We start from the raw sequence: 12,649 nt of genomic DNA, 5'->3' as shown, positions 1-12,649 counted from the left end.
ATAAATATATATTTGGCTATTCCCCTCTTCAGGAGGCAGAGCTTAATTCTCCCCTGCTTGAGTGTTCATTGAACTTAGTGACTCACTTCCAAAGAATAGAATATGAAAGGAAAAATAATAACTTCAGAGTAGAGAGCCATGACAGATACCACCTTAACCAAGAGATCAATGGTACCATCATCAGTGATAAGTCATGTTAATAATATGTATCCAATATGGTATGATATAATGAAAAGTTCCCTCAACTCCTCAGCATGTCTCCCCCAAGTCCATAATTCCAGTCTAATCATAAGGAAACATCAAACCAAACCAGAATCAAGGGGCTTTCTACAAAATATGTGACCACTATTCTTCAAAATTCTCAATAAATAAGAAACAAGGAAAGACTGAGGAACTGTCACAGATTAGAGGACAGTAAGGTGGCATTTTGGCTATATGTAATACAGTTGAAACAGAAAAAGAACATAAGTGGAAAAAACAGGTGAAATACAAATCAAGTCTGTAGTTTAATTAACAGTATTGTAACAAGATTAATTTTTTAGCTTTGACAAATGTACTCGAGTTATATAAGATGCTAACATTAGGGGAAGCTGGATGAAGGTAACATATCAAGTTTAGATTTTTAAAAATAACATATTTAAACACAGTTTTTAACTTCACACATTTAAAAGAGAGTTAAACCCGCATTTAATGGTGTTAAAATAAATCCAACTTCACTTTCTAAGGAGAGCATTGGTTCTTTCCACAGTGTTTTTTTGCTGACAGCCTCTGAGAGAGATGGGATGTCCATCTATCCATGCATTTGTCCTTGTTAAAACCTTTAATTTTTATAAAAGGGTATTCATTTTCCCACTACTTTATTAAAAGAAACATGTCTATGTATTAACTAATATCATCAGATTATTCCATTCTCAAGGCTTTCCAGGAGAGATAATAACAAATTCATTATTGCTTATTTAAAATTTTGACTGAGTGGGGAGAGGTCAAGATGGTGGAAAAGCATGAAAGTTTTTTTTTTTTGCGTCTCTCATTGCTGAAATACAACCAGATCAACACTAAACCATCTTGCACATCTAGAAAACTGATTTGAGGATTAACACAACAATCTTCACAACCTGAACCACAGAACTTGGCAGGTATGCAGCATGGAGAGGTGAACGGGGGGAGAGAGAAGACATGGAAGGCAGGGAGCTGTTTTTGCTTGTGGAAAGAGGACAGAGACATGGGGGGAGAGTACAGGAAAAGCACCTCCCCCAAAAGCAGCTAGAGAGAAGGTGAAAAAGTGGAATCAGCTGCAGGGACTGAACAAAAAAGGGAGAAAGGATAAAGGAGAGTGTTTAAATTCCATTAAGACTCTATAAATAGGGGGAACACAGAGTCTGAGGCTCCGTAGCTTGGTACCTGGCGGTGCTCTGGTGGGAAGGACGAATCCCCAGGAGCAGAGAGTGAGGTCCAAGGGGTCCTCGGGCCACATGGGGAGAGGTGGTTCTCCTGCTGGGAGGACATTTGGTAGAGGCTGTGTGGCCACCACACAGGCAAAGGTCCCAATGGACTCTGGAGAACAACCATATTCGCTGGTGTTGGAATAAGGATGTTAAGGGTGAAGCCTGGTGCCAGATGTGTGTTGTGATTTTCCATAAACCCTGAAACACTGCTGCCACAAGATCACGTGAACATTTCCTGGGGTGGGCTAGCACCCAGCCACAGTCTCTGGGAATTGGCATCAGTGTGGTCTTGTAAACGTTCCTGGGGGTGGGCGGGCACCCGGCCATTGCTCAGTGAGACTCTCCCCTAGAGGACCTGAGCAGATCAAAACCACAGTCCTTCAGAAGTGAGGGGGTGAGAAACGCAGCCCCATTTGAGATAAAACTCAGGAGGGAGGTGCCACCTGGCACCTGATGGCTTGGTCACAGACAAGAAGCAGGGGTGGAAAGAAGCCAGAGACAAAGGAGGGATGCCTGATTGCTGGTTGTGGAAAGCACAGAGTTCCCATACTTGAGACTGGGTAGCTGGGTGACACCATTTTCACCCCTCCCACGCATGCACATACATGCCTAGACATGCCACAGCAATCCACCCTAGTAAGCTAAGCAGTGCCTCTAAGTGGAGAACGGAGCTGTTACACTAAACCCCACCCAACTGGGCCAATTGCACTCTTGATAAACACAAGTCTCTCCACCTGCTTAGTTTACAGACTATAAAGTGCTTTGTAGCTTGATTTCTATGGGAAACCAGATGAAATTTCAATCATACTTCATTCTGTTCGCTGGTCCTTTTATTCATTTTTTTTCCTTTTTCTTTTCTTATTCTTGAATATAGAAAGAAAAAAATATTTTTATTTTCCATTTTTATTACAAAGATTTTCAATTTTTTTCTGTGTATTTTTTACTTTTTTGTAGATATTTTAAATTCTATTTTACTTTCATCATTTCATTTTATTCTATTTTATTGTATCCATTTTTTCAAATTTTCAAATGTTTTCCTTTCCCCCACTTTTTTTCTTTTGTCTATTTTTTCTTTCCTTATCTTTCCCTTTTTTATCTAATCTATCAAACTTCTTTCAACAACCAGACCAAAAAACACCTAGGCTCTAGCATCCTTAATTTGATTTCTTTATGTTATTTTTAACTTTTTAATTTTAAGGTTTTTTTTTTACTTTATTATTCTGTTTCTTCCTTCAAAATGACGAAACTAAGGAATTCACCAAAAAAGAGCAGGAAGAAATGACAACCAGAGAATTAATCAACACAGATACAAGCAAGATGTCTGAACCAGAATTTAGAATCACGATAATAAGAATACTAGCTGAGGTTGAAAAAAGATTAGAATCCCTTTCTGCAAAGATAAAAGAAGTAAAAGCTAGTCAGGATGAAATAAAAAATGTTGTAACTGAGCTGCAATCTCTAATAGATGCCATGACAGCAAGGATGGATGAGGCAGAGCAGCAAATCAGTGATACAGAGGACAAACCTATGAGGAATAATAAAGCAGAAAAAAAAGAGGGAGACTAAGGCAAAAGAGCATGAAATAAAAATAAGAGAACTTAGTGATTCATTAAAAAGGAATAACATCAGAATAACAGGGGTCCCAGAAGATGAAGAGAGAGAAATAGGGGTAGAAGGGTTATGTGAGCAAATCATAGCAGAAAACTTCCCTAACCTGGGGAAAGACACAGACATCAAAATCCAGGAAGCACAGAGGACCCCCATTAGATTCAACAAAAACTGACCATCAACAAGGCATGTCATAGTCAAATTCACAAAATACTCAGGCAAGGAGAGAATCATGAAAGCAGCAAGGAGGAAAAAGTCCCTAACCTACAAGTGAAGACAGATCAGGTTTGCAGCAGACCTATCCACAGAAACTTGGCAGGCCAGAAAGGAGTGACAGGATATATTCAATGTGCTGAATCAGAAAAATATGCAGCCAAGAGTTCTTCATTCAGCAAGGCTGTCATTCAAAATAGAAGGAGAGATAAAAAGTTTCCCAGACAAACAAAAATTAAAGGAGTTTGTGACCACTAAACCATCCCTGTAAGAAATTTTAAGGGGGACTCTCTGAGGGGAGAAAAAATGAATATATATACATACATATATCAAAAGCAACAAAGATTAGAAAGGACCAGAGAACACCACCAGAAACTCCAACTCTACAAGCATCATAATGGCAATAAATTCATATCTTTCAGTACTCACTCTAAACATCAGTGGACTCAATGTTCCAATCAAAAGACATAGGGTAACAGAATGGATAAGAAAACAAGATCCATCTATATGTTGTTTACAAGAGACCCACTTTAGGCCTAAAGACACCTTTAGATTGAGAATAAGGGGATGGAAAACCATCTATCATGCTAATGGTCAACAAAAGAAAGCCAGGGTAGCCATACTTATATCAGACAATCTAGACTTTAAAATAAAGACTGTATCAAGAGATGCAGAAGGACATTACATCATAATTGAGGGGTCTATCCACCAAGAAGACCTAACAATTGTAAACATTTATGCGCCAAATGTGGCAGAACCCAAATATGTAAATAAATTAATCATAAACATAAAGAAACTCATTGATAGTAATACCATAATAGTAGGAGACTTCAACACCCCACTCACAGCAATGGACAGATCATCTAATCAAAACATCAACAAAGAAACGATGGCTTTGAATGACACACTGGACCAGATGGACTTAAAAGATATATTCAGAACATTTCATCCTAAAGCAGTGGAATATACATTCTTCTCTAGTGCACATGGAACATTCTCCAGAATAGAACATATACTGGGACACAAATCAGCTCTAAGTAAGTATAAAAAGATCGAGATCATACCGTGCATATTTCCAGACCACAATGCTATGAAACTCAAAATCAACCACAAGAAAAAATTTGGAAAGGTAACAAATACTTGGAGACTGAAGAACATCCTACTAAAGAATGAATGGGCTAACCAAGAAGTCAAAGAGGAAATTAAAAAGTATATTGAAGCCAATGAAAATGGTAACACCACAGCCCCAAACCTCTGGGATGCAGCAAAGGCAGTCATAAGAGGAAAGTATATAGCAATCCAGGCCTTCCTAATGAAGTAAGAAAGATCTCAGATACAGCCTAACCTTATGCCTTAAGGAGCTGAAAAAAGAATAGCAAATAAAACCCCAAACCAGCCAAAGACAGGAAATAATAAAGATTAGAGCAGAAATTAATGCTATCGAAACCGAAAAAACAGTTGAATGTATCAATGAAACCAGAAGCTGGTTCTTTGAAAGAATTAACAAAATTGATAAACCACTAGCCAGTTTGATCAAAAAGAAAAAGGAAAGGATCCAAATAAACTCAAGAATGAAAGAGGAGAGATCACAATCAACACAGCAGAAATAAAAACAAGAATAAGAGAATATTATGAGCAATTATGCCATAATTATGCCAATAAAATGCCAATATTATGCCAATATTATGCCAGTAAAATGGGCAATCTGGAAGAAATGGACAAATTGCTAGAAACATATACACTACCAAAACTGAAACAGGAAGAAATAGAAAATTTGAACAGACCCATAAGCAGTAAGGAAATCGAATTAGTAATCAAAAATTTCCCAAAAAACAAGAGTCTAGGGCAAGAAAGCTTTCTACCAAACATTCTACCGAACATTTAAGGGAGAGTTAACACCTATTCTCTTCAAGGTGTTCCAAAAAATAGAAATGGAAGGAAAACTTCCAAACTCTTTCTATGAAATCATTACCTTGATTCCAATACCAGACAGAGACCCCACTAAAAAGGAGAACTATAGACCAATTTCCCCTAAAGGCTAAAGACTCCACGAAAAAACAACAGCAAACTATTAGAACACATAAATGAATTTAATAGGTTGCAGGATATAAAAATCAATATACAAAATTGTTGCAGTTCTTTTTTTTTAAGAGAGAGAGAGAGAGGAGAGGGGCAGAAGGAGAGAAATAGATTGTGGAGCCTGATTTGGAGCTTCATCCCATGATCCTGGGATCATGACCTGAGCCAAGAGTCTGATGCTCAACAAACTGAGCCATCCAGGCACCCCCAAAATTGTTGCATTTCTATATATTAATAATGAACTACCAGAAACCAAAATCAAGAGAATAATACCATTCAAAACCTCATCAAAAAGAGTAAAATACCTAGGAATAAATTTAACCAAGGAGATGAAAACTGTAAGACACTTATGAAAGAAATTAAAGGATATGGACAAATAAATGGAAAGGAATTCTGTGCTTGTGGATTGAGAAAATTAATACTGTTAAAATGTCCATATCACCTAAAGTAATCTACAGGTCCAATGCAATCCCTATCAAAATCTCCATGGCTGGAACTGGCCATGGCTGGAACTGTTCCATGGCTGGAACTGGAACAAATAATTCTAAAATTCACATGGAATCACAAAAGACCCTACCTATGTCAACCAAAGAAGTCTTGAGGAAGAATTAGAAAGCTGGAAGGATCATACCCCCTGTTTTCAAACTTAAAAAGTTATATGATATGGCACAAAAACAGCCACTCAGACCAATGGAACAGAACAGAGAACCCTGAAATGGACCTACAAACGAATGGCCAACTAATCTTTGACAAAGCAGGAAAGAATATCCAATGGAATAAAGACAACCTCTTCAGCAGGTGGTACTGGGAAAACTGGACAGTGACATGCAGAAAAATGAACCTGGACCACTTTCTTACACCATACACAAAAATAAACTCAAAATGGATAAGAGAACTAAAAGTAAGACAGGAAGCCATCTAAAACCTCAAGAAGAAAGCAAGAAAAACCTCTTTGACCTCAGCTGCAGCAACTTCTTACTCAACACGTCTCCAGAGGCAAGGGAAACAAAAGCAAAAATAAACTATTGGGACCTCATCAAGATAAAAAGCTTCTGCACAGCAAAGGAAACAATCAGCAAAACTAAAAGGCAACTGACAGAATGGGAGAAGATATTTACAAATGATGTATCAGATAAAGGGTTAACATCCAAAATCTGTAAAGAACTTACCAAACTCAACACACGGAAAACAAATAATCCAGTGAAGAAATGAGCAAAAGACATGAATAGATACTTCTCCAAAGAAGACATCCCGATGGCCAACTGACACATGAACTAATGCTCAACATCACTCATCATCAAGGAAATACAAATCAAAACGGCAACAGGATACCACTCACATCTGTAGAATGGCTAACGTTAACAACTCAGGCAACAACAGATGTTGGTGAGGATGCAGAGAAAGTGGATCTCTTTTGCACTCCTGATGGGAATGCAAACTGGTGCAGCCATCTGGAAAACACTATGGAGGTTCCTCAAAAAATTAAGAATAGAACTACCCTTCGACCCAGCAATTGCACTACTAGGTATTTATCCAAGGGATATAGGTGTGCTGTTTCAAAGGGGCACACAGACCCCAATGTTTATAGCAGAGCTATCGACAATAGCCGAAGTATGGAAAGAGCCCAAATGTCCATCAATGGATGAATGGATAAAGAAGATGTGGTATATATATACAATGAAGTATTACCCAGCAATCAAAAAGAATGAAATCTTGCCATTTGCGACTTGCCATTTGGAGGGTATTATGCTAAGTGAAATTAGTCAGAGAAAGACAAATTCAGATGACTTCACTCATTTGAGACTTTAAGACACAAAACAGATGAACATAAGGGAAGGGAAGCAAAAATAATATAAAAACAGGGAGGGGGACAAACCATAAAAGACTCTTAAATATACAGAACAAACAGGAGGGTTGCGGGAGGGGTTGTGGGAGGGGGGATGGTCTAAATGCATAAGGGGCATTAAGGAATCTACTCCTTAAATCATTATTGTATCATATTGTAACTAACTTGGATATAAAGTAAACAATAAATAAATTAAAATGTTTCAAAAAATAAATTAAAAATAAAAGTTTGAATGAGACAATATTTATGTATAATTGCTCGGAGGATATTCAGTATATCCATTTCTCTAGGTGCTCAAAAATCTCAGTATGGAATGAACATGTCATCAGATATGCCCAATACATTTTGGGCATCATGCCGACCTCCTAGGCAATTGCCTTACATCAAATTATTCTTTGGTAAAATGACATTAGTCTGAATTGAGACCTACACAGACCATTCCATTAAACTCATCACTGTGGTTTCTAGAATACTGTTTGAGTTATGATTTCTCACACTACATAGTATAATCCAGGTATGAGATATTTCTTAAGTATCAACAACAGGATTATGTGCTCCTCTCTTGAGAAATAGATGGCTCTTAAACTCAGACACCCTTTAGATTATGGATTTGGTTCTGTTTTCATTTTTGCATTAGATGCTAGAAAACTCAGTTAAATTCGTGACTGGCATCAAACAAGCATATTTAAAGTCAGAGCATGCATTCCAAGCACTAATCTTACTTTTGACTTTATCTTGCTTTTTTATTATTTTATTTTATTTTATTTTATTTTATTTTATTTTATTTATTTTATTTTATATATTATTTTTAGAGAGAGTATGTGTGAGTGGGGGAAAGGAGCAGAGAGAGAGAGAGAGAAAGAGAGAGAGAGAGAGAGAAGAGAGAATCTTAAGCAGGCTCCATGCTCAGCACAGAGCCCAACATGGGGCTTGATCTTACAACTCTGGGGTCATGACCCGAGCCAAAATCAAGAGTCAGATGCTCAACTGACTAAGGCACTCCTGACTTCATTTTAAGTTACTGTACCTTTATTTTAGCATTACTTGTATTATTTTTATATTGTTGATATGTGTTCACTGTTGAGAAATGTAGGGAATACAGATAGACAATATGTAAGAAAATTAAAGATTATCACGTCACTTGGATAATGATTGTTAACATATTGAAGTATAGCATATGAACATTTAGATTTATTTTATCATGCTGTATTTTATTACCTTTATTAGGCTGCTTTGAGTTTAGTGGAGTGGTCTTTTTTTTTTTTTTTTTTTTTTTTGCAGAAGGGGGAGGATATGACATAGGATATAAATTAATTAAAGCAAAATTAAAGGAACACTTTGAAGTCCTTGATCTTGTTTTGATTGGGTTTGAGCTAATCACTTTTAGGTGGACTAAATTCTGTGTCTGTGTCTTCATACATGCTTTGAGAATCTTTCCATTTAGAATCACTGAGGAAAATACCCGTAGTCATCAATTTATTTATTAAGCAATGCTGACAATAAAAATATTTACCTGATGTATTATAATAAAGTCAACAAGCAATCATTGGTTCCTTAATAAACATTCTGGTACAAGAGCATTACATGTTTTTAATTAGAACTTGGAACCAATTCACCTCTTTTCCTGTTAATTAAAGAATGGCAACATTCATTGGCTGACTCTTGAAATAAAAGCTTAACTTTGAGGTCTCCATAGAGTTCTGCTAGTCTAACAGGAACCTTGCTACATGAGATATTGGAAGTAAAAATAATTTTCATATAAGGCATTGTGGCAGCATCAATGCCGTAATCATGATAATGGTAATAAAAATGATAACTTTATCTTTTAAAAATAGTCAAAAGATACCCTAATAAGAAGAGGAAACAAAGGAAGAAAAAAAGGAAATAGATTGCATAAATAATTTTATTAGAGAAATCATGACCTTAATGTTTCTTAGCCTATGTTGTTGAAGGAGGGTGGGGAGGAGAGGAAGAGGTGAACATTTTTAAATAAAGAGGAAAATGGAGACAAGCTGGACAATTTTCAGGAAGAGTTAATGAGGAAGAAAAGGATCTCATTCAAAAAGAATGTTAAGGGCATTCTAAGTCCACAGAAAATACTCATTGGTTTATGGTTATGAACTGTTGGAACCAGGAGGACATCTTTAAAACACATCTACCTTAATCTCTCTCTCTCTCTCTCTCTCTCTCTCGCCCTTTCTATCTCCCTCCTTCTCACCCTGCCTTCCTCCCTCTTTCTCCCCCATCCTCCCTCTCTCTCCCCATCCCCTCCCTTTAATAGATAGAGAAATTGAGATTCAAAACAATAATACGGTAAGATAAGGGTAAAAATCCACACTTATTGATTACTAGCTCAATTTTCCTTTTACTTTACTGGGCAGGGACAAGATATATATTTTATATATATTTATATATATCTTTATTTTTATATATTATATATATTTATTTATATTTATTATTTATTATTTATATATATAAATATATAAATAATAATATATATAAATTTATATATATAAAATATATATATATGGCAATGTCATGACATAGTCAACTCAAACATAAACCATGGTTAATAAAAGCTCTACTGCTGAAATTAGGTAGCTCAAGGGCCAACCTTATTGATGTGTGTCTACAGTGGGGCTCTGCAGTTAAAGATTTAAGCAATTATGTCTATTTCTGTCTTATTAACTTGTACATACAAAGGCTGAATACATATCATCTATAATAATCTACTAGATTATGGTTGAATTTCTACCCTGGCTTGAGGTTTTGGTCAGCCCTTTGATGTTAGAGAAACTATGACTCCTGATCCCTTTGCCTCCTTGGACCTCTTTCCTATTCCTCACACCAGCCCTCAACCCTAGATCACCCCTGCCCTAGAAAACAGCTAGAGAAAGTCACACACTGAGTAAACTTCATCTTCTAGCCTCTTAGCCCTTAATAGATTCAGACAGTGGCTCCTAATTAATGCTCAAAAATTCTTTTTACCCTTCATTAACACTATGGAAAACTCCACATTGTAGTTGTTGCCCAGTTTTTCTTTTGTCCTATGTCTAGTTCCATCTTCAGAGCAGAGAACCCCATTTATTATGTCACTGTGAAGCTTGAGGCCATTTTTTTTCTTTTTCTCTTCCAGAAAATATCTGTGTACATATTTTGGGCACATTCCTATGTACTTTTACACACTCATCCTCTTTCCTAAATTAACTCCTACATCTGCTTCCTCCTGGTCCTATTCCCTCTCTCCATTTCCAAACCTCCCACTAGCCCACCTCTGCAGATTTTTCTCTGCCAGTAATTCCTTATATCTGGTTTGCTCAAAATTTTTCTTTGTTGGCTTCTTATCCTCAAAAATGTTCAGGTTTCCACCCTCTTGAGGAACGCATCCTTGAGCTTTCTGCTCACTTCGGTGGCTCTGGCCCTTGGCAAGTGCATTAACTCTCAATGGTTGAGGTACTGCTGTTGTTCAAATCCTTTGCAGACCTTTTTCTCCAACCTATACCTTTCTCATAAACCACAGCTAATGTTTATTGAATTCTATTCAAGGTCATTCCAATTTACTTTGGTCAGTTTAAGAAAAGTTGATTTCACATTTGTTACCACCTTTCTTTTTTCTTTTTCTGACTTGTTACAGCTTGATGTCATTTTTTTTGGCTCACCGGCCTCCTTTTTATTCAAAACTACAGTACTCCTATAATACTTTCCTCATATACATGTGGCTCAAACTGGCATCTCCAATATAGTAGACACCATTCTTATATTTTTCTTCAGCACCACATACCAAGTATATAACCCTCCGTGCCTATGGAATTAATGGACTTGTTTCCTACTCAGATTCTTCTCCAGCAGCTGGTGGTCAGGTAACTGCCTGGCTAGGCCCTTATTTCCTTTCATCTCAATGATCACAATGGCCTTCACACAAGATTCGTAGCTAGTGGGTTCAGAACAAAGATTAAGTGTTATCTTTGTAAGTTATATCTTACACAGCTGATGCCAAAACATTTTTGATAAAATTCAACACCCACTACTGCTTAAAACCTTTAGTTTCCTGGGACCAGGTGGATAATTCTCTAACTTGATGAAGGACTTTCATTGTAAACAGTCAATATTACTTTTAATCGTGAAATTCTAAAGTATTTCTATTAAAATACAGAATAAGCAGAGAATGTTGGCCATTACCGATATTATTACCTAATGCTATGATGGAATTTAAGAGATACATATTTTGGAAAAAAGGAGCCAAATATATCTTAATCTGAAGAAGATATGATTGTTGCCTACTTAGGCAACTTAAGGGAATCAGATAAAAAAAAAGTATTAGAACTAATAAGAGAGCTCACCAAGGTTACAGGTTATAAAATAAATACCCAAAAGAACATTGCACTTACCCTGGTAGGAAGATGAATGTATTCAGAGGGGTGATGGGTTGAATTTGCTGACATTCTAAGCATTAATCCTGCAGAAAGAGTCAAGATAGCTTTCAATTAATAGAAAGGTGAGGGTGGGGGCAGCAGCCAAACTATATGCAATCAAAACCTCATACTTCAGCCTATAGTAGATGCACAATAAATATGCTTTGAATAAATGCCGTGTACTTTCACGATAATCAAGATCATTTAGAGTGACAGATTTACAGTATTATGAAACAGTTGCTTATTATCAACGGGTTCAAAAGCCAAGTCCCAATTAGAGAATATTTATTCCACATGAACTACAAAAAGCCAAAGGATATTCTGAATCAGGCTTATGTTAGTTTGACTTCAAGAGAAATTAATTTTTTTAATTATTACTCATGTTACTTCAAAAAGCATTTAAGGCAGCAGAAATCTGTATTTTCATTCTAATCCAGGTGTTACCAAACCCCATTGTAAGAACATACAGGGGCCCTTGTATAATGTATGTTGTATAACATTTTTTTTGTATTACTAAGTGTGTTACAATCATTAATAAGTTTTCAGACACATTTGTACTGTTATTTTAGCAAAGATCTTTTTAATGTTAACACAGTCTCTACAAGGGGACCTTCTAGACATGTTAAATTAGGATTCAGGAGAACCTTCACAATGTTTAGATCTCATCTGCCAATCTATTTCCTCCTTCTGCCTCTCTGTTGCATAGGGCTCAAGAAAGCATATATAACTTGCTCTCATATGGCATAAGGGCTTCTTCTGCTGCACAAGCCTAATATTTTAAAAACAAGTCAAATGGAAATGAAAGAAGACCACCATATTTATCACACTGTTAAGTTCACCCAAGAATTTTGTTATATGACCACATTAAAAACAAAAACAATTTTCAGCATACATTTCAGTCTTTTCCACAGATAATCATAAGCATAACTGCCATCCAAGAAGTCCTCGACTTTGATGGGCCAAAGGAAGGTGCTGTGACGAGCTATAGTGAGGGAGTTTGGGGAATGGAAAATAGAGAATAATCCAACTGGCTAAAGGGGCTAGCT

The 12,649-nt window shown here is 36.5% G+C and overlaps 1 long non-coding RNA gene across 1 annotated transcript in view; it reads right to left on the bottom strand.

The window, feature by feature from the left end:
• LOC125920941 (uncharacterized) overlaps positions 1–12,649 on the bottom strand; it is a 171,549-nt gene that overhangs the window by 5,018 nt on the left and 153,882 nt on the right. The window contains exon 2 of the long non-coding RNA XR_007457258.1: positions 11,580–11,647. This is a non-coding gene — a long non-coding RNA (uncharacterized LOC125920941). The remainder of the gene's footprint in view (positions 1–11,579; positions 11,648–12,649) is intronic.

This window comes from Panthera uncia, chromosome C2 (assembly GCF_023721935.1).
Source record: "Panthera uncia isolate 11264 chromosome C2, Puncia_PCG_1.0, whole genome shotgun sequence".
Classification (NCBI taxonomy): domain Eukaryota; kingdom Metazoa; phylum Chordata; class Mammalia; order Carnivora; family Felidae; genus Panthera; species Panthera uncia.
The sequence above is the reverse complement of the archived record's forward strand: the minus strand, read 5'-3'. Positions and strand labels throughout refer to the sequence as shown.